Below are 25,229 nucleotides of genomic sequence, written 5' to 3'. Positions count from 1 at the left end.
CCAGCAGGTTTCAGCCATGGGGACTAGAAGCTCCCTGTGTCTTTTATTAAGCTTGACATTTCTGGGAATTTGCCCCTCTCCAAAAATTCACAAGTTCTTGATGATTTAATAAGTTTAGGGTCTCCAAGCAGTTGCAATTTTATTTCTTTTCAAACAGAATGATGAATGTATAGTTAAAAAGCAATAGCTGCCTTGCTGACCATAACAAAAAAATGTAAAATCCATAGAGATAAAATGAAGTTTTACAGAATTGTTATTCATTTTCTGAATTCAATCCTTAGGCAAGTTAGAAAAAAATGGGAAAGCAAGGAACAATTTTGGAGCCATAGCTGTACCAATACATTTATTAGATGGAGTAAATGGAGTTCTTAAGCATATAAAGTCTGGTTGTGATAAGGTTTCTTCTAATACTATTTAGAAACTAGAACCAAGCAAATGTTTATAGTTTCCCTATTTTAAAAAAATATAAATTCTAGTTGTTCAAGTGAAAAGTTTCTAAATTATGTAAAATACTTGTCTGGTGGAATGTGGATATATATTCTATGGCTACAATCTGAAACATCGCAATAAGTTACAAAGATTACTGATCACATGAAGCAAGGCAACATTAAATGTTCTTCTTTGTAGGGGCTTGCTTTGAAGACTATATTAAACACATCCCATATCATTAAAAATAATGGAATACTTGCTGTTCATAAGAACAAAATTCAAATTTTATTCAGGTAATAACTTTATCCAGCTAGCAGAAAAGGCAATGGAAAGCTTCTAGAACTATTCATCAAACAAGTTGACTAAGAAAAAAAATATACAACTATAGCAAAGAAAATTAAGATTCATCTATTACTTCAATAGCAGTGCAAGGTTTCTGTGGAAAACTGAATTCAATCCACATTATGGTTTATATAAGTCATTATATTTATATAAATTCATGTAGCACATGAAGCCAAAAGCAAATAAACTTCACTATGACTTTGCAGAGAAATGGGCTGTGATTGATCCCTTTTCAACCAATAGACCTGCAGATGGCATCACTAGAAGTAAGGTTACTCCCACAAGTGGTAGATTTGAAATGGGTGAGTTAAAGATGATGCAATGTATGAATCGAGCAGATCTATGAGAGTTCAGAAGGGAGTCAATGTGTTGATAAAGTCATTTCTGAATCTAAAGAATAAATGAAAAAATATCAGGAGCTTCAAAATGATATTCAAAGATCAGACTGTACATAATGTTCTCTGCTAAAGTAAGATATACTATAGTATATTTGGACATCTTGGGATGTGTAAGGAAACAAGTGGAAAAAATGTTTAAACATGTACCAGTCAAGCAGCTTATCCATTAACTGAAGGATCAATATAAGCAGTTTTAATGTAAAAAAATACTTGTGACTGAGCATTGTATGTCATTTTGATTTCTGAACTAATGCAGAACATCACATGTCAACTATTTCATACAAGCTATTTTGTAGCATTTCTAACTCTTTGTTTTCTGAATGCTTTGGCCTACAATTTCCATGAAGCCCATAAAAACCTAATAATCTATTAGTCCTGAATTATGGATTATAACTCGTGTTTGGTGCTACTTTCTTCTTGGTGCTACTTGTGTAAATTCTAGCTAATAATTCTTTTATATATCTCAGCATCTCTTAATTTTTTTTGTCCTAATAAACACAGAATAACTGGTGACAGCAATGACTCACAATCTTTACTTGTGCCTTGGCTAAAATCAAGTGCTGTCCTCCCAAGTCTAATGCCCTCCGGATAGATTAGAGTTCCATCTCCTTCTATCCTAAGAAGCAATTCTGATGCTGACTATTCCTTCATTACCAATAAAGCTAAACCAAATGGATTTAAACAAATATTAACTGCCAAGTATTAATTATTGTAAGAAGCTAAAAGAAGAGGTTGGTATTTTCAGAGACTACTGAGCAGGAAACACCCAAAGTAAACCTGCAAGGAAGTAATGAAATACTGAAGAAATATATGGTGCATTAAAAAGAACATTGAGACAACTACTACAATCTTTGTCAAGAAGTAGATCTTCTGGAAGAGTTCACTGAAGTAGAACACCAAATTAAGTCACAACCATAATCCAATATCAAAGATATTTGGGGAATTTAACTCACCCATGGCCACAGTACAACGCAGAAAGCAGCTGTATATTTCACCCTAATCAGTGTAAAGATACATGGGTATCTTTTTGATTGTGCTTGATGAGTGTAATAAAGTCCTTACATTTTTTCTTGATGTCACTAAAGTGATTTCCTAGAGGCTCTTGAGAGCAAAGAACAAGCATATCATGCTGGGTGGCTTATTAGTTTGAACAGTATTCACATGGAACAGATGTTTCCTGGAAAGCACATGATGCCCTGAGATAAATTTAACATAAGGCCCAATTTCAAATGTTAAGCCTAACTGTATACTTCTTGGTGAGAAGGTACCTAAAATAGATGGCATTTCTGTTCAAATTTTTAAATCTGAAATAATTAGCCCATAAGCAGATCTGGATTCTTGATGCATATGGAAAGGAGTGGAAAATAACAGAAAGCAGTTTAAATGAGAGAAATGCAATATTCTGCATTTAGGAAACAAATCAAATGCATGGGTATACAATAGCAAATACCTAGATTACTATTAAAGTAGCAGGGAAAAATGACTGAAATAAAAGGGCAAATGGAATTTTTAGAACATTAAGAAACTATGGTATCTAAATCTTGGGAAGTCATACTTAGTTCTGCTCTCATCAAATCCCACCTCTGTTTCTAGTTGAGCATCATATTTAGAAAAGGATTCAGGGAAATGGACTTCAACTGAATACATTTTCCATCTTACAAAACACTTGATGATATGACTGCAGTCAGTGTTGGCTCCTGGCAACTGCATTAGTTCCTGCAATTTTCTTGACAAGATATGTAGAGGTAGTTTGCTATTGCCTGCTTCCTAGGGCTAAGAAAGAATGACCAGCCCAAATTAATCCAGTTGGTTTTATGCTTAAGGCAGGACTAAAACTCAGTGTCCTGGTTTCTAGCCTTAAACTACTATACTAATTTGGTTCTCAAAGCAAACTTTGATTATAATCAAAATGATGACACCTGCCTGGGGGCATCATGCAAATCTTGCCTCAATTCATGTGTCCTACAGTAATAGCCTAATAGTATATGGGTTTTGTATCACCATGATGCCTATGGAATGAATGATCATTTACAGCCTTATTTTAATTATCCATTTAACATTTTTATTGAGTTATAAATAAGATGCAAAATACAAAAGTAAATAGGAAAAAGGGGAGGAAGGAAGGGAAGAGAAGTGAGGAAGGATAAGGCGGGGGGGGGGAAGAAACATTGATTTCCAACTCTGTTGCAGTAAAATAAGGCATTAATATCAAATCACAATTTTTTGTTTTTTCATAATAATATGAGCAAGCCATTTCTATAAAGATCTATCAATCTAATTGGTAAAACCCAAAATCACAGTTTCATTCTTTTCCACCTCAAGCACAAAGTTCAGAAGCGGACTTTGTTGGAAACAAGAGTACTTCCATTCTTTTTGTAAGCAAAATAATCAGTTTTGCCATTTCAACCAATGTCATCAATTTATGCAACCATTTGTCTATAGTAGGATTGAAGTATCCTTCCATTTTTGTGTATACAATAGTATTGCTTCTTCAACACAGTTCCATTTTTCAACAAAGTTCCATTTTTTTCTCCAGTTCTTTTTCTATTAGGCCCAAAAGGAAAATTTCTGGTTTATCTCCATTTTCAAAAAAAATTCTATTAAAATATGAATCATAGTCCAAATATTTTTTGCTTTCACATGTCTATCATACATGATAAAAAGTCCCTTCTTTACTTTTACACTTCCAACATTCATTTGACATACATTTATACATCTTAGATAACTTACTGGTGTTAAATACCAATGATACATCATCTTATAGAAATTTTTTTTTAGATTATAATTTAATGTAAATTTTAAACCATTTGTCTACATATTTTCCCATTGTTCAAGCAAGCATCACATTATATCCAAAATTCCTTGCCCACTGAATCATACGTTTTAGATGTTGATTTTCCAAATTCAATTTCAATAACATTTTATAGATCTTAATAACAATACATTCATTTCCACATAAAATTTCCAACTCATTTTTAACAAAGTTAAATCCATAGCACTTTTTATCCAATTTAAATCTGTCTTTCAGTTGTTGATAAGTAAACCAATAGCAAACATAACCTTCTGATTCAAGTTCTTCCCTTGACTTTAATATTGGGTCACCAGAGTTGAAAGATAAAATTTTACCATGCGTCAACCAGTTTGGCTTTGCCACCATTTCTTTTCTAAAGAAAGTTTCCTGGGGTGACATCCAAAGAGGCAACTTTGCAGAGAGCTTTGTTTTATATTCATTCCAAACTCTTAGTATGGCATGTCTGAAATAATTATTAAATTTAACATTTTTACTTTTATCATACCATAAGTAGCCATGCTATCCAAACCTTAATTCATGGCCCTCTAATTCAAGTAGTCTCTTATTCTGGAAACTTACCCATTCTTTTGACCAGGTCAAACAGCATGCATCAAAATACAGTTTCATATCTGGTAGACCCAAACCCCCTCTTTCCTAAGCATCTTGCAGTAGCTTATATCTACTTCTTGATTTTTTCCAGTAGTCATTTGAACTTAGAAATATCCTTCTGCCATTCTTTAAATGGATTGTCAGTTGTAAGTATGAGTAACATCTGAAATTTAAAAAAAGCATGTTTGGTAAGATATTCATCTTAATTACAGAAATTCTACCCAATAACAATAATAGCAGTTTATCCCATCTTTGTAAATCCTGTTTAATATCCCTCCAAAGAGGGACATAATTGTTTTGAAACAGTTTTATATTTGTACTTGTCAACATAACCCCTAAATATCTCACTTTTTCTCAACCCTAAAACCTGACTTTTTCTTCAATATATTACTATCCTGGGAAGACATATTCTTGATCAGCATTGTTGTTTTCTGTTTATTTTGAAACCTACCAAAACCTCAAACTCATTCAATTTTCTCATTAAATATTCTATACTGTTTTTTGGATCCTGTAAAATATAACCAGATCATCAACAAATGTCCTCAATTTATAAACCTCTTTCTTGATATTGTACCCTTTATTTTATCATCTTGACAGCCTTATTCTAATTATATCAGCAATGTGGTGGCTTAGTGGTGAAGACTCTCACCTCCCACTTGGAAGTTTGAGAGTTTAATCATAGGCAGTGGCAGCTGTTTCTCTATCAGGGGCACAAAAAGAAAACATCTGCTGTGAATTCCACATGGGCCTCAGGAAAAGCATCCTGTCAGGAAACGACAGCTCCGTTCACTTGCCCCAACTCCATTCTGAATAAAGAGATTAAAGGATTGCAAAAAGTGAAAAAAATCAGTACTAATTATAAAGTTGTAAGATTGGCTTTACCGTTTATATCTCATTGGTGCCATTTGATTGGAAATTAAAGTCATCAATATTGTTGAAATAGGATCAAACTAATTTCTTTTTAATTTGAGGCTCTTTTTAGAGATAGCCTTGTAGATTTGGATATGAATGTAGGGTGGGATTTGAACTGCCAAATTGTAGGAAGTTGGCTGCAGAACTAGCTTGCAGTACTGCACTCTAACCACTCTGCCACAGAGGGTATGAAACAGATGGAATAACTATGTCTAGAATATCTGAAGATTGCACAAATCTGTTCTAGGCCTACACAATAGGCAAAATTATCAGCAGAGTCCTTGCTGTTAATGGTGGAAAATCCTGGCAAATATTAGAAACAATTGGTATCACAAGCTGGCATACTGCATATACTGCAATGATGGGAAATGGCTCCAATAATTCCAGAACAAACATGGCTGTTAGATGCTAAGGACTAACAATGGTGTTTCTAAAACTTTGTCAGGATAAATTTGTCTTTTCTAACAAGAGGAAATTTAATTCAAATGTCTTTTCTAACAACAGGAAATTTAATTCAAATGAATCAAAGTTATCCAAAGAGATATAAAATCCATGGTCATATAGATATTTACAGTACTGGAAGGAAAATAAATGAAGAATAGTTTGAGCACCATTGCAATAAACAAAGAAGTATAGCAAAGCACTAGCTTGACTGGTAATATCTAAGTACATCAAAGATATGAAGCTAAAAATCTAGTTATCTATTTAAATTCCCCTCCAAAAATTTTAAGTATGAGATGCTAAAATTGACATCTATCTCTTAGATTTTAGGTGACTTAACTACCCAGAACATATATTTACACACGAAAAAACCCCAGCTGCACATCTTATGGTATTATTTCCAATTACATGTCTATGTTAGTAGATTATTTCCTTCTTCACCCAGGACTAACCGTTTGGGACTGGGCCAATGCAACTGAGCATAATGTACTTTATTGCACCAATGAAATGTATTTATGCAAGCTACAAAAGTGAAATAAAAGAAAATTGCTTTAATTAAGGTATACATGAAACCATTTGTTGTACTGAAAAAGACATTCTCAATTTGCTTTGAGAATAGAAATGTCCTTTATAACCTATATTGGCAGCATACATGACTGCTGCCTTTCAGTTATAAATGTCTTGGGTGATCAAGCAAGCAATAACTCCAGCTGCTCCAGACACATAATGACACTCCCAGTATTGTGTTCCATTGCTCTGATGGATGCATTTTTCTAATACACTAAGCACATTCTGCATAACAGTGGCTTCTGCAACAGAAGGGATTTTGAAATTAGGTCACGTATATTGATGGACTAGCACATAAGATGGATGGAGTGGATTAAGAAATATTTAAATATGCATCAGAATATATAGGCTGTCACAGAAATGCATATTTGACCCATGGCCATGTAGAACTGCTGCAGAAAACCCTCAAGTGCCATAAGATTTTTACATTTCTATATTTAAAAAATACTTTATAAATTATATTGGGACATAATTGAACTGGTAGTTATGAAAATGTCCAATGCATTCAGATGTGTAATGTATTTTTATAGGTTTTATTTGTTTTTGTATTTATTACAATTTTGAGATATGTATTATTGATAATACTGTTTCAGGCATTATTTTCTTTGGCTCAATATTGTTATATATTATAGTAAAACAAATCCTTAAAGAGGTGTATACCACATATTATACACACATCAAAATCTTTATGCTAAACAGAACAAAAAATTTCAAAACTGCTATTGCTTCCTAGTCCAATATTGATAAGAATTACAGTAATCCACTTGTTTCACAAAATTAAATTAACAATCTTTTCTCAATGTTAATCTATGCCTTTTCTTTTGATGTCATGCATTTTTTATCAAGTTGTACATCAGCAAGTATTCACTTTGGTCATTCTTAAGCAAATCATTGGATTTGTAATTTAAGAAAAGGTTGTATAAAACTAGTTTTTTTTAAAAAAAATATATGTGTGTATAAGTAATTGTTGTATGCTGCCCAAAGTCACTGTGATAGTTCCTTAGCCACCAGATTTGACAATGAGGAAGAGCCAGCTCTGGGGATATTTGACAGGAATTATGGGGAACACCAGGGGGACATAGAAGGCTCTGTGGCAGGTTTGGATGGTCTAGATGAGGCTATGTTAAGAATGTCAGGAGAATCCAGAAGAGTGGCCAAATGTCTTCACTGCCAGCTGCATAGGCAGGAGAGATGCAGCTACAGCCAATTAATGGGAATGACCACTGGCCACATCGACTAGAGAAGAGGCACAGCTGCAACTGATCAATGGAAAAGAGGAAAAATTCCACCCTTGTAAGGTCTTCAAGAGCTGAATGGAGGGAGATACAACAGAGGTCAGTGATGCAACTGGCAAGAAGGCAGCATTGCCTCTCCTAATGAGGAATGCTGGTTGGTACCTATTTACTTTGGTGTTTGGGGCAGAGACAACCTTGGGGCAGATTCAGATCCTGAATCTGTGGAGGATGAGCAGGAGCTGGGGCTGACAGAGGTCAAGGGGATGGCCTCACTGGCTTCGGAGGAATATGGGGAGGAGATGGACAAGGCAGCCCTGGGCTCCTCAGGACTGGGACACATTGCCAGCAGGGAGGAATGGGGACAGGACAACTGAGAGGGCATTTGCAGGACTGCTTGCTTCTTCCTTGCTTCATGGACTCATTTCTTATTACTTGCTTCATGGATTTATTTCCTTGTTCCTTTGCCTTTCTGGACTTCTTGCTTTGAAGCCATTATGCTAACAGTATTTTGCTGGACTACTCATAGCCAGGGGCTGCTGTGTGTGTCTGTGAGCACTTTACTCCAGGACTTGCATAATGTGGGAGCATTTGGGGGAAAGTTGGAGCATTAAAGGGGAGTTTGAACTCTTAGCTGGCTGTGTGGCCTCCATGCCTTGTCCCGGGTCATCACACAACATTCACAATCCATCCATCTGTGAACTCACTTGATTTGCTGCCTTGAATTGATTGAGACCATGTTGCCATAGTTGTGCATTGAACCCATTGATACCAAGCTACCTTCATCAGGCGTTGAATGTAGTGAGATCATGTTACAATTGTCTTTTCTTGAACCTACTGAAGTCAAGTTGCCTTCCTTGTGCCTTAAATTCATCAAGACTGTGTTGTTTTTGTTGTGCCTTGAACCTATTAACCCAAGCTGCCTTCAGCATGCCTGGAGCCTGCAGGAGCCATGTGATTTTCGGTGCTCTTGAGGGAAACTGCATTTGTCTTGGTGAAGTCTTGAACGCTAAGTATTGCGGGCTGTTATCCTTCAAGTATCATTCCTATGCCTTAGGTACAGAAGAGATTGCCTTTGCTACAAGAAGATCATTTGGAACAGACTTTAAAAGACTACTCATATGACATTGGGACCTGGGGAAAGTCTTCAGGGTTGGTGCTATCAAATAAACATGCTTACTCCTCTCATGCTCTGTGTGGATGTGGATTGGGACAGGACAGTCACTTTGTGAGGGATTAGTGGCCATATATATTTTATAGATAAATAATCGCCACCCCCAATTTTAATGGCATGAACCAAAGATACAGCATCATCTACTCAAGGCAAAAAAACCAACTAGTATGGAAAATTAACATTCATATTGCTTTCTTTTAGGGAAAATAAGAACTATCCCCAAACTCCTTTTTGTGGAGAGGGTTTACCCACATTATAATTACCAAAATCATTGGAAGAATTTCCCATTATTTTAAAGTCCAACACATAATACAATGTAATAACATAACACAACTTAACATAGCTTAGTTGAAAAAATAAAGAAACAAGAAGATTTTAATACCACCTAATCAGCAATATATAAAGTGTGAACTGGAGTGTAATATTACAAAAACAGATGGTACAAGGCATCCAAATAATTTTCCCCCATTTTTTTAGATATTTAGATGTTTCTTAATAAATTATTTCAGTTTCTCTTGATAACTAGAACATTACTTTAACATTTGTTAGAGTATTAAAATCACAAGTAATATTCTTAAATTATATTGTATCAAGATGCTGGGAAGAAATACATATTTTTACCACTAAACATTCTCATTTTACTATTTTAAAATTGGAGAAATTGCTAAAATGTTTCAAGATATTTTAATTCTTGCTGATTGAGATTTACTATTTAAAGTAGGCTGTCTTGAGTCAGGCTTGGCTCCTGATGAGTACATCCATATAATCCTTCCTTGGTAGTGTTGTGGAAGTTATGTCCCATTGCCATTTTACCAGGATATTTTTCTATTTCTTGGATTACTCAATAGCCCTGAAATTCCAAACAGCCCCATTTGTCTCCATAGCTCCAAAAGGTTCCATTTTCATCTACACTTTCTTCTATATCTATCTTGATGAATGATCAGCTGATTCTGCATCCATTAATTTGTAACTTGTTTAGCTTCAGGGTTGCACATGTTTATTTGATGACTTTGTGGGATACAGAGTGATGGGTTGATGGACAAAAATTATTTGTACTTGCTTAGGTTTTTTTCATATTTAGATTATTGCTATAATCTCCTGGTAGGTGATCCTAATTTGTCTTGACCCTTTATCCTAGTTCAGAATAGTAGTGCCATTCAAACTGTAACTGGACCTTGTATATTCTTCCCATGTTTTGTTACACAGCAAAGTGCTGATTCCCAATTTAAAGGCAGAGCCCAGAGTCCCCTGGTTACAACCCCCACTCTCACTTATCTGCATTATTTCTTTCTAAAATTCTGTCTTTCCTTATGCTGCCTAGGCAGGCAAGGATATTGTTTCTATTCTTCACTTCAGGGTCGTTCTATCCTTAATTTTTAAGGAAGATTTACAGGGAAGGATAAGAATACTCCTAATTAGCAATATTCCACAAGAATTAATTACTTAATTTATCTATCAGATATATATGGCCACTTACCTATAATATAGGGCTCTGGGGGCTTATGATATTAAAATATAAAAAAACATTAAAAACATACAATCCTAAAAACATACAAATCCTAACATTTGACATAACCAGAAGAAGGACTTTGTCACACATTAGAGTCCTAGGCTGGAGCATAGAGCCAAGTCTTTTCAAAGGGAACAGAAGGGTTGGAATTAGGTGTATAGGGATAGGGATAAATTTTTCCTTTTATTTTGCACAAATAATCTCTGCAAAATCCTACTACTTATAAAGAAGAAAACAGTAGAATTATTTTACTATTTACGATGATTCCATTCTCTCCCGCTTTCACCAAAGTTTTTCTTTTTAAAAAAAGATAGTAACAGCAAGATGGATTATTCCAATAACAACAAGTTCTTTCAGATAATCAACATATCAATTGTAATTTGCTGTGCTGAAGACAAAGCGGTCATTCCTTTGCTTTATAGGTTCCCCATACAATTATTTTATTGAACATATTAAGTTTCATTCTGCCAGTGTTTATAATATTCTTGGATATCCTGAAGAATCTCTAATCTCTGAATTCTTTAATTATTGAATTATCACATACACACAAATGGATTAATGAAAATATTGTGGAACTGAAGCAACTTTTAATCAGCAGACTGACTGCACAAGTCAAAAAGAGGGATGTGAAAGTATTTACAGACCCCTCACATCCTGGACATAAACTGTTTCACCTCCTTCCCTCAAAATGACGCTATAGAGCACTGAACACCAGAACAAACTAGACACAAGAACAGTTTTTTCTTGAATGCCATCACTCTGCTAAACAAATACTCAACACTGTCCAACTATTTATAAAGTCTGCACTACTATTACTATTAAACTTCTCATCACTCCTTATCACCTATCCCCTCCCACTTGTGACTGTATGACTGTAATTTTATCACTTGTATCCTTACTATTTATATTGACTGTTTCCTAGTATGATTTGATGGCTTATTGTACCCTATAACTATCATTAAGTGTTGTACCTTATGATTCTTGACGAATGTATCTTTTCTTTTTTGTATACGGAGAGTATTTGCACCAAGACAAATTCTTTGTGTGTCCAACCACACTTGGCCAATAAAGAATTCTATTATATTATATTATGCAGGAATCCAAATTAAAGTATTCATGATAGGTAACAGTTCAGTTTCTGCTTGAACAGATCCAGTAAGGAACAGCTCAGCAATTTTCCGGGGAATTGGTTTAACTGTTGAGCTACTTTTAATGCTTTCCCAATATTCAGTCAGAATTCCTATAACTAAAGCCATCATTTTGCATCCTGTCTTCTAGAATGTTAAAGGATAAATTTTGGTCTTCAGCGAGACATTATTTCAAGTGAAAGAATGGCACATATTCACTCAGTCATCACACATTAAGCATTCCAGGTTCTTTATGTCTTTTCATAGGACTTCATAGTTTTAATAGGTCTGTGAGGTGCCCAAGTATGTCTCAAGGAGACACTTTACATCATGACATAGAAATGAGGAGATTCACCTCACAGAGGAACTACTCTCATTCCAACAGGCATTTTCATGAATTTTCATTATTAGATATGTATAACATCCATTAGAAATCTAAAGAAAGGGAGCTTCCGGCAGTGATGCCAAGATGAAAGGGTGAAGGGAGAGCGGTCTCCATCTCTGGATCCCAGTTTTTCACTTTTGGGGACCTTTCAGGGTGTGAGGAGCCTGGAGAGCCAAGCGGAGAAGAGGGGAAGCCTGGAAGACGGTGAAGTGAAACATGATCGCCAGCCGGCAAGAAGGGAAACCCCTGAAAACCCGAAGTGAAAGTGTCTGTCATTTTATCATGGCAGATCCGAGGCCCTGGCTGAACTGTGAATGAGGAGGAAGTGAGAAGATTATCAACAGAAAGTGTCATTGAAGTTAAAATCCCAAAGTTGCAACTGTGATGATTTGCCAAAAGTAAGTTTGAATTTGTTTCTGAGGAAAAAAGAGCTCCGGTGAGGGGGAAGTAACACCATAGTACAGGCAATGAGACAGTAAGAGCTGTGATTCAGCACTTTTTACAAACAGAAAGAGACTGGAGGAGAGGGGGTATAACTTGGAAGTGAATAGTTCTAGGAAGCTGAAAGGTGGAGATTGAAATAAGATGAGAACTGGTGGAGGAGGTGGTGAAAAGAAGGTGATAAGAGAAAGACGATTGACTTCTCTCTACTTCTTGGACAGAGGGCGATTACAAGATCAACGTGGCGAGTGGAGAAGGAGAAAGTGAACTCCGATCAGGACATGAGAACGATATGAAGGAAAGAAAAGAAAGTCTTGGAAGGAAGGAGGAGGTGAAGTGGAGGTGGAGAGACACTGAAAGGATCAGAAGGAAAGTAAGGATGACAAAGGTGAGAAAGGCGAGACACGGAGAAAGGAGTGACTGAGCGGTTTTCAAGCGGAAAGAGATGGCAGGACATTAAGGGGAGTGGAGAAGAAGAAAATTTGACAGAGAGTGGGCTGAAAGAAATGATGAAGGAGGATTGGAAAGAAACGGAGAAGATACGAGTGGAGTCATAAAGAGAGAGACTTGGAGGGAGTAGTAGAAAGACAAAGGAGAAGAGAGGAGAGTGGAAAACAGTTCGGACTGAGACGGTGAGATTGGAGAGAAAAGAAAAGGAAATCTTTGAGTGAGGTGTATGAACTGTAAACTTTAAAGATAGCAAAATAGGCTGGTATTGAAATATAAGTTTGATTTATATGATTAACATGATCTGTATGACCTGTATGATTTGAATGTATTTGTCTATTAGAGCACTGTCTTAAGGAGATTGTGGGTATAAAAAATCAAAAAGGAGGCTTTCTCCTTCTTTAATTTGAAATAACTTGATGGTATAGTTATCTTGACTAAATAGGATTATTGGGTTAAGGAACGTAGTGATAAATAATTTTAGAGTAGGATGTTAAAAGTTTAAGAAGAATATATATTGTTGTGAGCATAGAGAATCTAAACCTCTTTTATTGTATAAAGGAGAAACTACAATACATTGTGTATAGAAAGAAATAGAAAATGGGTGTTGTGGTAATATATTTTATTAATCATTTTCTGTAAGTCCTTTGTACAGCCATTTCGCATAGATCTAGGGATTTGCAGACACTCCTGGTGCGGGCAGGATTGCCTTTGCAATGGGTGTTTCGTCCTGTTTTGATCTGCGAGCTTAGAAGGACCAGGAATATAGGTGAAGGTTCAAGGTACACAGCAGAGACGTTCCCATGGGACTTTCCGTGCCTGTATGTTCTCATGGGACTTTCCACAGCTGTTTGTTCTCATTCTGTTGAGGTCATTGTTTTTGATTCTGTACTTTCGATTTCTTTCTTAAATAAATACTGCTACCTGAGTTCGCTCGGGGCTGGCATTTGCTCAGACGTTTCCCTGCGTCTCATTTCAAGTGCCAGACCACCACAGGTGTTTGAGTAAGAGATATAGAGATACATGTAGATATAGATCTTTCAAATGATAAATACCTGGCTACTGGATTACTGCTCTAAGTTAAAAGTGAATTAAGAAATTAAAAAGGGGGCCTTTTTGTCTTTCTTTCTCTATTGGGGTGATATTTGAGGTTATAATTACTTTGATTAAATATTGTATATTGAACTAAGGAAATATAGTGATAAATTACAATATTAAGAGATTAAGAGATAAAGGGGAGAATATATTTAGGTAATTATATATAAATGGAAATTAGATTCCCCCTTTTATTATAAATAAAAGGAAAAAAAGAATAAATTTTAATACTTTGTGCATAAGGAAAGGCAGGTGGGCTTTGTCTGAGTAGGATATTGTTAGATATATAGTGATATTGACCTTGAGATAGAGAAAGGGATAATAAGTGGTGCTAATTCTATATAATTATAATAAAGAGATTTGAAAAGAAGAATAAATTGAAAGTAAGAGATTAGTTTAAAATATATTGTAAAGGAGATAATAAAATAGGTAGAAACAAATAGAGCTTGAAAATAAGACAAGGGCCATGACATCAGCCTGGAGAATGGCAAAGAAGACAACATCTGGTCCAACATTGACAATTATATCACCTGCGGGTCAAAAGGCAATTGAAGGAATGTCAGGGGCAGAAAATGGGCGTTGGTTCTTACCTGACACGCCATTTCTAGTCAAGCTGTGTAGAGCATCCAGAGAGTGGGAGGTGCTCTAGTCTTCACCAATTGCAGGCTGAGCTATAATTGAGGAACACTCCTCCCCACCACATGGCTTCTCCATGCATTCCCCAGTTTTTACGAAGACGAGAAGACAAACAACTATCCCCTTATCTTAACTATAAACAACACTTAACTACAAAAACAATATGAATCGTTGGCTGAAACAGGATTCCCCACCAGACGGACCAAATAGGGTGGGGCTGGATGCTCTACGCAGCTCGACTACAAATGGCATGTCAGGTAAGAACCAACGCCCATTCTCAATCGAGCTGCTCCGAGCATCCAGAGAGTGGGACATACCAAAGCATGGCCTGTCCTACGGGGGGGACTCCGTCTGGCTCGGAGCATGTTCTGGATCTCTCACCACTTGCTGAAGGACTCGTCTGCCAAAGGAGGCTTCTGCCGAGGCAAAAACATCGATTTTATAATGGCGAATAAATGGAGATGGAGACGACCAGGTAGCCGCTCTGCAAATATCATGAATAGGAGCCTGAGTAGCCCAGGCTGCAAAAGTAGCAGCACTCCTTGTAGAGTGAGTGGTTACTCCACTGGGAACAGGAAGCGCCTGTGACAAATAGGCCTTGGATATTGTAGCTCTAATCCAACGGCCAACAGTAGATGGGGAAACTTTGCAGCCCAGCGTCTTTGGTTGAAAAGATAAAAACAAAGCCTCCGACCTCCTGATAGGCTGAGTGCGACTGATATAGATACGGAGCACCCGTCTAACATCGAGAGTATGCCACTGCCTTTCTCTCTCTTGAGAAGGTCTTGGACAAAAGTTAGGAAGGACAAGCTCCTGTGATCTGTGAAAGGCTGAGTTTATCTTGGGCATGAAGGAGGGATCTGGCCGCAGGACCACATGATCAGCGTGGAAAACGCATAACTCCTTTCTAACGGATAGAGCTGCTATTTCAGATATCCGATGAGCCGATGTAATTGCCACAAGAAAAACCACCTTGAGCGTGAGGAGTTGGAGTGACGTCTCTCTTAGAGGTTCAAAGGGAGGCTTAGTCAACGCCGAGAGAACCTTGTTGAGGTCCCAGGTTGGGTATCTGTGAACTACTGGAGGGTGCAAATTAGTGGCACCTCTAAGAAAAACTCTAATGCGAGGGTGGTGGGAAAGCGGGCCAGACAGGTTGCCAGAGATAACCGTAGATAGGGCCGCCACCTGCCTTCTTAAAGTATTGGGGGAAAGACCTTTCGCCAATCCTTCTTGTAAAAAGGCCAGAATTTGTGCGATTGATGGAGAGATCGGATTAATGTGTAACTTGTGGCACCACTTACAAAATATGTTCCAGGTGGCATTGTATATGCGAGTGGTTGAAGGCCGCCTGGCTGCCAGAATAGTGTTGATGACCAGATCGGACATACCTTCCTTCTTTAAACGGTCCCGCTCAACCTCCAAACGGTCAGCTGAAGCCATTGTGGATTCGGATGCTGAAGAGGTCCCTGGGACAGCGAGATCTTGTCCGGTGGAATCCTCCAAGGAGGAGTCACTGACAGGTTGCAAAGGTCCGCAAACCAGGGTCTCCTGGGCCAATATGGGACCACCAGAAGAAGTTCCGCTTTCTCGAGGATTACCTTTTGGATCACCTTGGGCAGCAGCGGTAGGGGGGGAAAGCGTAAAGGAGCCCTGTGGGCCAAGGACAACGCAGGGCATCGTGGTTCTCGGCCCCCTGGGTGGGGTACTGGGAGAAAAACCTCGGTGTCTGGGCATTGGATGGGGATGCAAACAGGTCCACTAGCGGTAACCCGAACTCCCTGAGGCTTCCCGAAAAAGGGAAGGATGCAAGCGCCATTTGGACTGGTCGGCGACGGTTCTGCTCAACCAGTCTGCCTGAACATTGGAGGCCCCTGAGATGTGCTCCGCCTTTATGGATAGCAGATTGGCCTCCGCCCATCCACAGATCCGTTCGGCCTCTTTCATGAGCCTGATGGAGTGAGTGCCCCCCTGCCGGTTGATGTGGGCCTTGGTCGTAGTGTTGTCCGTCAAGACCAAGACGTGATGCCCTCGAACTTGAGGAAGAAAGGTGCGTAATGCCAGATATACTGCATGGAGCTCTAACCAATTTATGCTGCAAGAGTGCTCGGTTACTGACCAGGTTCCTTGAGCTGACAGCGAACGAAGGTGGGCCCCCCAACCTGTTAGGCTGGCGTCTGTTGTGAGGGTGACCCTCTGGGGTTCTTTGAATGGATGTCCTTTGTTGGTAGTGGGTCTGGTCCACTAGAGTAGCGAGGTGAGAACCTTTGGAGGGATCCTTACTACGAATCTTGAATTGCTCCTTCTTGAGCGTTGATAAGGTAGCAGGAACCATTGAAGGGACCTGGAATGAAATCGGGCCCAGGGAACAATGGATATACATGAGATCATTTTCCCAAGCAATTTAGATAGGTCCAGCAATGAAGCTTTCTTTGCCCGCCTGATGGCCTTAATTGATTTTTGAATGCTAGCAAACCTTTCCGGGGAGAGGAAAACCTTTCTCTCAACTGAATCCATCACTGCCCCTAAATGAACTATTCGAGTGGAAGGGGTAAGCTGGCTCTTTTCCCAATTTACAAGGAAACCATGATCCTGAAGTACCGAAAGAGTGGTTCTGGTGTCCCTCTCAGCTTGGCTTTGGGTTGGAGAAAGAATGAGAATGTCGTCAAGATAGCAGTAAATACGGACAGGGAGTTGTCTGAGGTGAGCTGCTAAGGCTGCCAAAACCTTGATGAAGGTCCTGGTAGCCGAGGCTAACCCAAAGGGAAGGGCTATATATTGATAATGACAGCCATTGTAATAAAATCTCAGATATCTAGAAAAGGAAGGGTGAATGGGTATATGAAGATAAGCCTCAGATAGGTCAATGGAAGTGAGCCAGTCTCCTTCCCTGGTGCCCTGTAGGATGGACTGAAGGGTATGCATTTTGAATTTATGACGAACAATATAACGATTGAGCCTTTTTAAATCCAAAATGGGCCTCCAACCCCCAGAGTGCTTAGGGACTAGAAAGAGGAGGGAATAGAATCGTTGAGAAGGTGGCACGGGCTGTATGGCCTTAATATCCAACAGATGTTTAATGGCGGTCTCTAGGAGAACGCGCTTGGTATGATCCCTGGAAATGGGAGAAACCATGAAGTGTTTGGGTGGAAGGACTTGGAACTGAAGGGAAAAACCAAATTGGACCGTGTCTTTAACCCAAGCATCAGACATAGATGCTTCCCACTGGCTCGCAAAGAATTTAAGATGACCGCCAATGGGCAAGGGGGCTGAAAACCTATCTTGACGGCGGGAGTCTTACCTGCTGAACCCCGGAAGGGTCTCCTGTAACTACCCCCGGGACCTCTCCCTGAATCGCCCGGTCTCGATAGGCTGGGCGAAGGTTGGAGATCTCTGATAACGGGAGAGAAGGGAGTTTGAAAGGGGGCGGAAGGAGCCCCTTCGAAAGGGCTGAGAGGATCTGGGCTCTTGCCTATGAAAAAGAGCCGGAAGAAATTTCTTTTTGTTCCGGCTCTCCATCAACAGTGGTTCCAGGGCCGGACCAAATAATTTATTTCCCGAGATGGGAGCTGAGGCCAGTTTCAACTTGTTTTTAATGTCGGCCTGCCAATGCCTAAGCCAAAGCAGCCGTCGGGCCATAACATGAGAGGATATGGCCCGAGAGGAAAACTTCACCAAGTGAAAATTTGCATCGGCCGCAAACTCAGCTGCTGCTGGTAGTTTTGCAATATCTTGATGGGCCCTAGTATTAGATGGAGAAACATGCTGTTTCAGCTGTCGAAGCCACCTAATAGACAACCTAGTAAAAAAGGATGAGGTGGTGGCAGACCGAATGGCCCAAGCATCAAACTGGTGCGCCCATCGCAGCGCCATCTCCACCTTCTTGTCCTCCGGCCTTAAGGCTTCCAGAGCGTCTGTGGGGTTCGATGAGGATGCCAGTCTGATAATGGGGTCATCCACCTCGGGGATGTTTAGCATGGTGGAGAAGTCTGCGTCGAGATTAAAAAATCTCTTGTCCTGCCCAGAGTGGGCGGAGGGGAGACCGGAAGAGGCTAACTGTTTCTCCACTAGATCAGAGAAGATTGGAGGGACTGGCACAACTTTGGCCTCCACCGCTGTCTGTCTGAAAATGGCACCCTCTGGGGCCCCAGAGGCTGCTGGCGAGGAATCAGAAGATGACTGGGGAGTTAGGCCTGAGATATTCTTTGCTTTGAACAGCAAAGACTTGAATAAATGAGGTTTGAACAGGCCTACAAGGGAGGGCTGGTCGGGGGAGATGCCTTCATCCTCCGACATGTCCCCTTCCAACTGCTCCACTTCGGAGAAGGGCTCAGAATAATGGAGGGACCCCTCTCTGACCCTTCCTCTGCCCCGTAGGGTGCAAAGGCCATATCCTCTTCCTCGTCCTCCTCTTCCTCCCCTTCTGGAAAGGGAGGGTCCCCTTGGGAAGGTACCTGTCTGTGGAGAGTCACCGGTCTGGGTAGAGGTTCTCTGGAGGCAGAATCAATCTCGGGAGCCATTGCTTGAGAGGCTGTCTTGGACAACTGTTGCATACCTTCCGCGATCCCCTGGTGGATGGCAAGCTGCATCCATTCCTTAACGCTGTCAGGAATGACACTAGTTGAAGGGTCTTCTGGGCGAAGGCCAGCAGCGGTTGGGGTGAAGGTCGCCTCTGAAGTTCGAGTGGCCCGGGGGCTCTGGACAGGTGTGTTGTGCCTGGAAAGAGAAGGTTGTTCTGGCAAAGGGGGAGGTTGGTTAAGAGGTAGAGGGAATAGAAGCTGGAATTACAGAATGAGAGTCCCTGGAGCGCCTATCAAACTCCTTTTCCAGAGCTCTGTGGCGCCTTAGGTTGTCCCTTTCAGAGGCTGCGGAAGGTTCCCTTTTGCGCAGATGGTGAGTTTTAGACTTAGCCTTTAAGGAAGGCCCTCTGGGATTTTCCTCTGCCATTACAAACAAAAGGTACAATAAATATGAAGGCGGTTGGCACGCCTAGGAATGCGGTCCACAATGGGAGCTGGGTATCCTATAGTTGAGCCACGTCCCGCTTTTGGAATTTTTTTTAGATACCGATATATATATATATTTTATTTTTATTTTATTTTTTATTATTATTATTATTTTGTAAAAGGGAAAAAAAACACCCCTAAGGTATACAATAAAAACTACACCAAAAAAAGGTAACTAAATTATTAATAAAATATAAATGCTCTCTTTTTTTTTTTTAAATAAAAAACCAATTTAACCAAATGAACGCTGAGGCCAAACTTTAAACACGAAAAAATACTCCAGGAAAGAAATCTGTAAAGGCCTCTGAGGCTGCCTCCCAATAACCTGGGAAGTAGGTGCCTGTCTTCGCCTCTGAGCAGGCTGCGGAATGCCAACAATGAAGGCAATGTGCCAACAGAGCACAAGGCCACAACACCCCTTCTAAAATAAAGGCTCCCACAGGCCAGTGGGACCTGCTATGGGGCTCTATCCACGTCGCAGCAATTCGATGCCTTGGGCAAAATGGCGTCCGCCACGAGGCGCGCCTAAAAAGGCCACCGGGCTGGACGCAAGGCTCAGAGACGGAATAGCCCTTAAGAAAAAAAGGCAGTCAGCTAAAAGAATTGAACTGAACAAATGAGGGCTAGGAAAAGGCGTTCGTGGGGGGAAGACACAACGCGCGCTAAGGAGAGCGTGATCGCAAGCCGCTGCTTAAAAGCAGGAACGGCTTGAAATGGCAGGAAAGAGGGAAGGGGGGGTGGGGGGAGCAAAGGCTCTAAAACCCCTCTATCTCCCCCCGAGGGGCGAAACTTCACTCCTTTACTCACAACTAAAACCCAAAAGCGCAGGGACCAAGGAAAGAAGCCAAAACGAAACGATCAAACCTGAAAATGAAACAGAAATCCTGAAACGGCCAAGGAGAATGATCTATAGCTGCCTGTCTCTTGTGAGGCTGAGCTAAAAACTGGGGAATGCATGGAGAAGCCACGTGGTGGGGAGGAGCGTTCCTCAATTAGAGCTCAGCCTGCAATTGGTGAAGACTAGAGCACCTCCCACTCTCTGGATGCTCGGAGCAGCTCGATTGAGAAACAAACTGTCGCCAATATGCAAACAATACAGCCTTCGTTAATGACCATTCAAGAAACCATGCTTAAAATGCAAGAACAACAGATAAAAATGCAAGAGAATATTTTGCAAAATCATATGGAATTGAAAGGCAATATTAATAAATTAGAAGACAAAGTTGATACCATACAGCAAACAATGCAAAAGAACGAGCAGAAACTAGAAGAGGTGGAACTTAGAACAGTACGAAATGAAAAGAAACTGGAACTAATGGACAACAGGATGATGACAATAAGTAAAAGATTAGAAGAACAGATTATCCACCGAGAGATGGACCGCGCTGCCTATTACTTGAGGTTTCAAAATATCATTGAAAGTAGAGATGAAGATCTGAATGTTCTTATGGCAGAATTACTTGCGCCAGCTTTACAAAGGGAGACCCAAGAGATCCTGCTAGAAATCAACGAGGCCTATAGAGTTCAAATGAGTTACGCTCGACGTAACAGGTTACCTGGGGAAGTCCACATGCGATTTGCCAGGAAACAAGTACATGACATAATATACAAGATAATGCAAGATGAACCTTTGGTTTATAAAGATAAAGAAGTGCAAACCCTGAAGCAGGTTCCCAAGAAGGTGCGTGAACAGAGAAAAGACTATAAGTTTTTGGCAACACAACTTATCCAGAAGAATAGAATGTTTCAATGGTTAATTCCAGAAGGCTTGTTGGTAACATGGCAGGAAAAGAGGATCAGGATAGATAACTTAGACAAGGCGCAAGATTTCTGTGAGCAGATTGGAAGAACAGAAAAAGAAAGCAGCGGTAGAGAGGAGCTAGAGACAGAAAGCCAAGAAGAAGAACAACAGCAAGATATAGGAGGCCTAGAACAAGAAGAAGAGAACAAGGAGGAGATGGAAGGAAGAAGATTAAGAACACGCCCACAAAGAGAGACTAGAATTAACAGAAGACAGATAATATCCCACAAGTAGAAAGACTGAAACGGAAACGAAGCTATTATCATTAAACATAAATGGTCTAAACTGACCCATTAAAACGAAACAGATACTATCTAGATTAGCCAAACAGAAATTAGAAATAGTATGCTTGCAAGAAGTTCATATTAAAAAACAATTCTGAAAATGTTTAGAATATCCTAAATTAGGAAGGTTATTTGTAGCCCTGGCAGATCAAAAACAGAAAGGGATAGCGGTATATGTTAAAAAAAAATTAAGGCTACCGCCTTAATTATATGTAGACCCACAAGGGTGAATTTTGATACTTGAACTAGAATTAGGGTACAAGCCAATGTTATTAGTTACATTTTATGCACTGAATGACAACCAAAGTCAATTCTATAAGGATTTACATGAGAGAATCATTGAGATGGGACAAGATAATGTATGCATTGTGGGAGATCTTAATGAGGTAGTAGATATAAGGAAGGATTATTTTAGTAATGCAAAGACCAAAAGAAAAGGAAAATTTTGCCCAGATCCTTTTTCAATATGACACAGGAACTAAATTTGATAGATCAATGGAGGAGAATAAATTTGGGGAAAAAAGAATTCACGTTCTACTCTAACCCACACAAATCGTGGTCTAGATTAGACATGGCGTGGATGAACGCAGAACTAGGAAACCAACTAGATTTGATAGAGATTACGACAAATGTATGGGCTGATCATAACCGATTAAAAATAACTTGGAAAGGAAGGAAAAGGAAAAGTAGAAGCTGGATACTTAATTCCCAAATTTTAAAGGAGAAAGATTTTGTAGAGAAAATTAAGAAAGAAATGGAACTTTTTTTTAAAGAAAAATACAGTGGCGCAAACATCATTACAGAATTTATGGGATACAGCAAAGGCAGTCTTGAGGGGGCTGGTAACAGCATATACAGCGAAAAGGAATAAGGAAAGATGGCAAAATCAGAATTACAGGGGAGATTAAAGACCTAGAAAGTAGATTACAAAAAAAACCACAAGATGAAAATTTGAGGAGAGAGATGATTCTTACTAGGTATAAATTGAACCTTATAAATCAGGAAGAGAGTTAAAGAGATGAAAAGGGCAAAACAGAATTTTTTTGAACATGCAAATAAACCAGGGAGCCCATAAATTAAGATTAGAAAGAGAAAGAAGGTTGATACAAGAATTGGAGGATGATGATGGAAAATTAGAATACTGAATGACTGAGAAAAAGAAAATAGTACAAAAATATTTTGAACAATTATATAGGGAGGATGGAATAAACCCTGAGAATATAGAACAATATTTGAAAAGGAAAGGTCTCCCAGAAATTAGAGAGGAATGGAAAGAGATATTAAATAAAGAAATAACGGTGATGGAATTGAAAAGGGCAGTTGAAAGGCAGAAAGATAATAAGACACCAGGGCCGGATGGTCTTCCAGCGGAATTGTACAAATATGTTTATGAATGTCTTGAACCAGTGATGTTAGATGTGTACAATGAGGTATTAGACTTTGCTAAATTACCCAATTCATGGAGAGAAGCTAATATCTCACTAATTCCTAAAGAAGATTTAGATCAAAAACAGATTAAAAATTATAGACCAATCTCACTCCTGAATGCAGAGTATAAAATATTCGCAACAATAATGTCAGAAAGACTAAAAATTATATTAAATGGACTTATTCATATTGACCAGAATGGTTTACTACCTTCTAGACAGATAAGGAACAATATAAGGATAGTATTAAACATATTAGAATATTATGAGGCCCACCCGGGAAAGCAGGCAGCATTGATTTTCTTGGATGCTCAGAAGGCCTTTGACAATCTTAGCTGGCAGTTCTTGATCCAACAGGTCGAAATTATGGGATTTGGATCTAAATTCAAGAAAATGATTGGCACAATTTATTCGAACCAAAAAGCTAGGGTAATTATAAATGGGGAGATTAGGAAAAAAAGAAAATGATTGAAAACTAACAACAGTCTATGGTTCCTTGTTTGTTATCAATATTGGTGATATATTTACAAATACATCTTATTGCGAATATATAATTACAACCTCTTTTACATTTTACGTTGTTTACTAATATATTTTCTATTTTGGTTCTATCCAGTCACACCAGCATTCCCAGCTTCTATAATATTCTTATGTTTCTTTTTCCTTAAGTACTAAGGTTAACTTGTCCATCTCTGCACAGGCTGTTATCTTCTGAATAACCATTTCCTCTGTTGGAATATCTGCTTGTTTCCAACACTGTGCAAAGGTAACTCTGGCTGCAGTGAGAATATGCAGTATTATATATTTGACATTTTTAGAAATTTGTCTATTAAATATCCCCAATAGGAAGAATTCTGGTTTTAATTCAATTTGCTCCGCCGTCATTTCCTCTAACCATTTTTTTATTCTATGCCAGTATCTCTGGGCTTCAGTGCAGGACCACCACATGTGAAAGAATGTTCCCTGTTCCTTTTTACATTTCCAGCAATTCAGATTCATGTTAGGAGACATTTTCGCTATTCTCGAGGGTGAGAGATGCCATCTATAAAACATTTTATAGGTATTTTCTTTATATGCTGCTGATTTTGTAATTTTATTATTCCTTGTCCAAACCTTTTCCCATTCTAATAATGTAATGCTACGTCCTATGTTTCTGCTCCAAGCTATCATGTTGCCTTTGACTACTTCCTCTTCTAATTCCATCTCTAATAAATAATTATAAAATTCAGTTATATGTATTTTTTTAATCTGGACCTAATAGAATTTTATCTAATTGTTATGCCTTGTATAAATTCCAAAATTTTTCTTGTCCTGGCTATATTTATTTTGAATTTGCAAATAAGCCCACCGGTCTACTTGTAGCCCTTGTTCTTGGAGATCTTGCCATGATTTTAAAGTTCCTTGCACATCAAGAAGGTCTTTGTATTTTATCATTTTATTAAGATCAAGATCTTTGGATGTATCATCGCCTCCATCATTGAGATCCAGATTGGGATTTTTGAATAATGTTTTTTTTTATTTTGTTCCAATTAGCCAATAAGGAATCTCTAATTATATGTCTGTGGAAATACTTCTGCTTAATTTTTTTCAGTGTCCCATAAAAATGTGTGCCATCCCCTCTGTAAATCATGGCCTTCTAAAAATAAGATCCTTTTATTCGACAGATTTACCCACTTCTTCAACCAAAGTAAGGAGGCTGCACTGTAGCATAATTCCCAATTTGGGAGTGCCATACCTCCCCTGCTCTTCATATCTTGCATTGCCTTTAGGTTTATCCTCGGTTTTTCCCTTGCCAGATAAATTTGGTAATTATCTTGTTAAGTCCCACGAAGTAATTTTTATGTATTTTTATTGGTATTGTTTGGAATAAGTAAATAAATTTAGGCGGAATATTCATTTTTATAGTGGCAATCCTCCCTAATAAGGAGATTTGCAATTTAACCCATATCTCTAAATCTTTTTTGACTTGCTGTAATAATTTATTATAATTATTTTCCATTAGAGTTTTGCATTGAGCCGTCAGCCAAATTCCTAAGTGTTTAACTTTTTTTTACTATTTGTAATCCCATTAGCCTTTCCAATTTTAGTTTTTGCTTTTCTGTTAAATTTTTAATTTCATTTTTCCCCTATTAATTTTAAATCCTTCAACTTCCCCAAATTGATCTAACTCTTTCAGTA

General features: G+C 38.8%; 1 long non-coding RNA gene across 2 annotated transcripts; it reads right to left on the bottom strand.

The window, feature by feature from the left end:
- Positions 1-3,073: 3,073 nt before the first annotated feature.
- On the bottom strand, positions 3,074-23,434 carry LOC148123998 (uncharacterized). Of its 2 annotated transcripts, XR_015739993.1 has the most exons (3): positions 5,219-6,174; positions 4,540-4,732; positions 3,074-3,713 (listed from the first exon to the last, which is right to left on the bottom strand). It is a non-coding gene; the product is annotated as an uncharacterized LOC148123998 (long non-coding RNA). The 2 variants fall into 2 exon arrangements; XR_015739992.1 differs by lacking the exons at positions 3,074-3,713; positions 5,219-6,174 and adding an exon at positions 23,328-23,434.
- Positions 23,435-25,229: the final 1,795 nt, after the last annotated feature.

Source organism: Pseudonaja textilis, chromosome Z (genome assembly GCF_049901715.1).
Source record: "Pseudonaja textilis isolate UNSWEBS1 chromosome Z, rPseTex1.2, whole genome shotgun sequence".
NCBI lineage: Eukaryota > Metazoa > Chordata > Lepidosauria > Squamata > Elapidae > Pseudonaja > Pseudonaja textilis.
The sequence above is the reverse complement of the archived record's forward strand: the minus strand, read 5'-3'. Positions and strand labels throughout refer to the sequence as shown.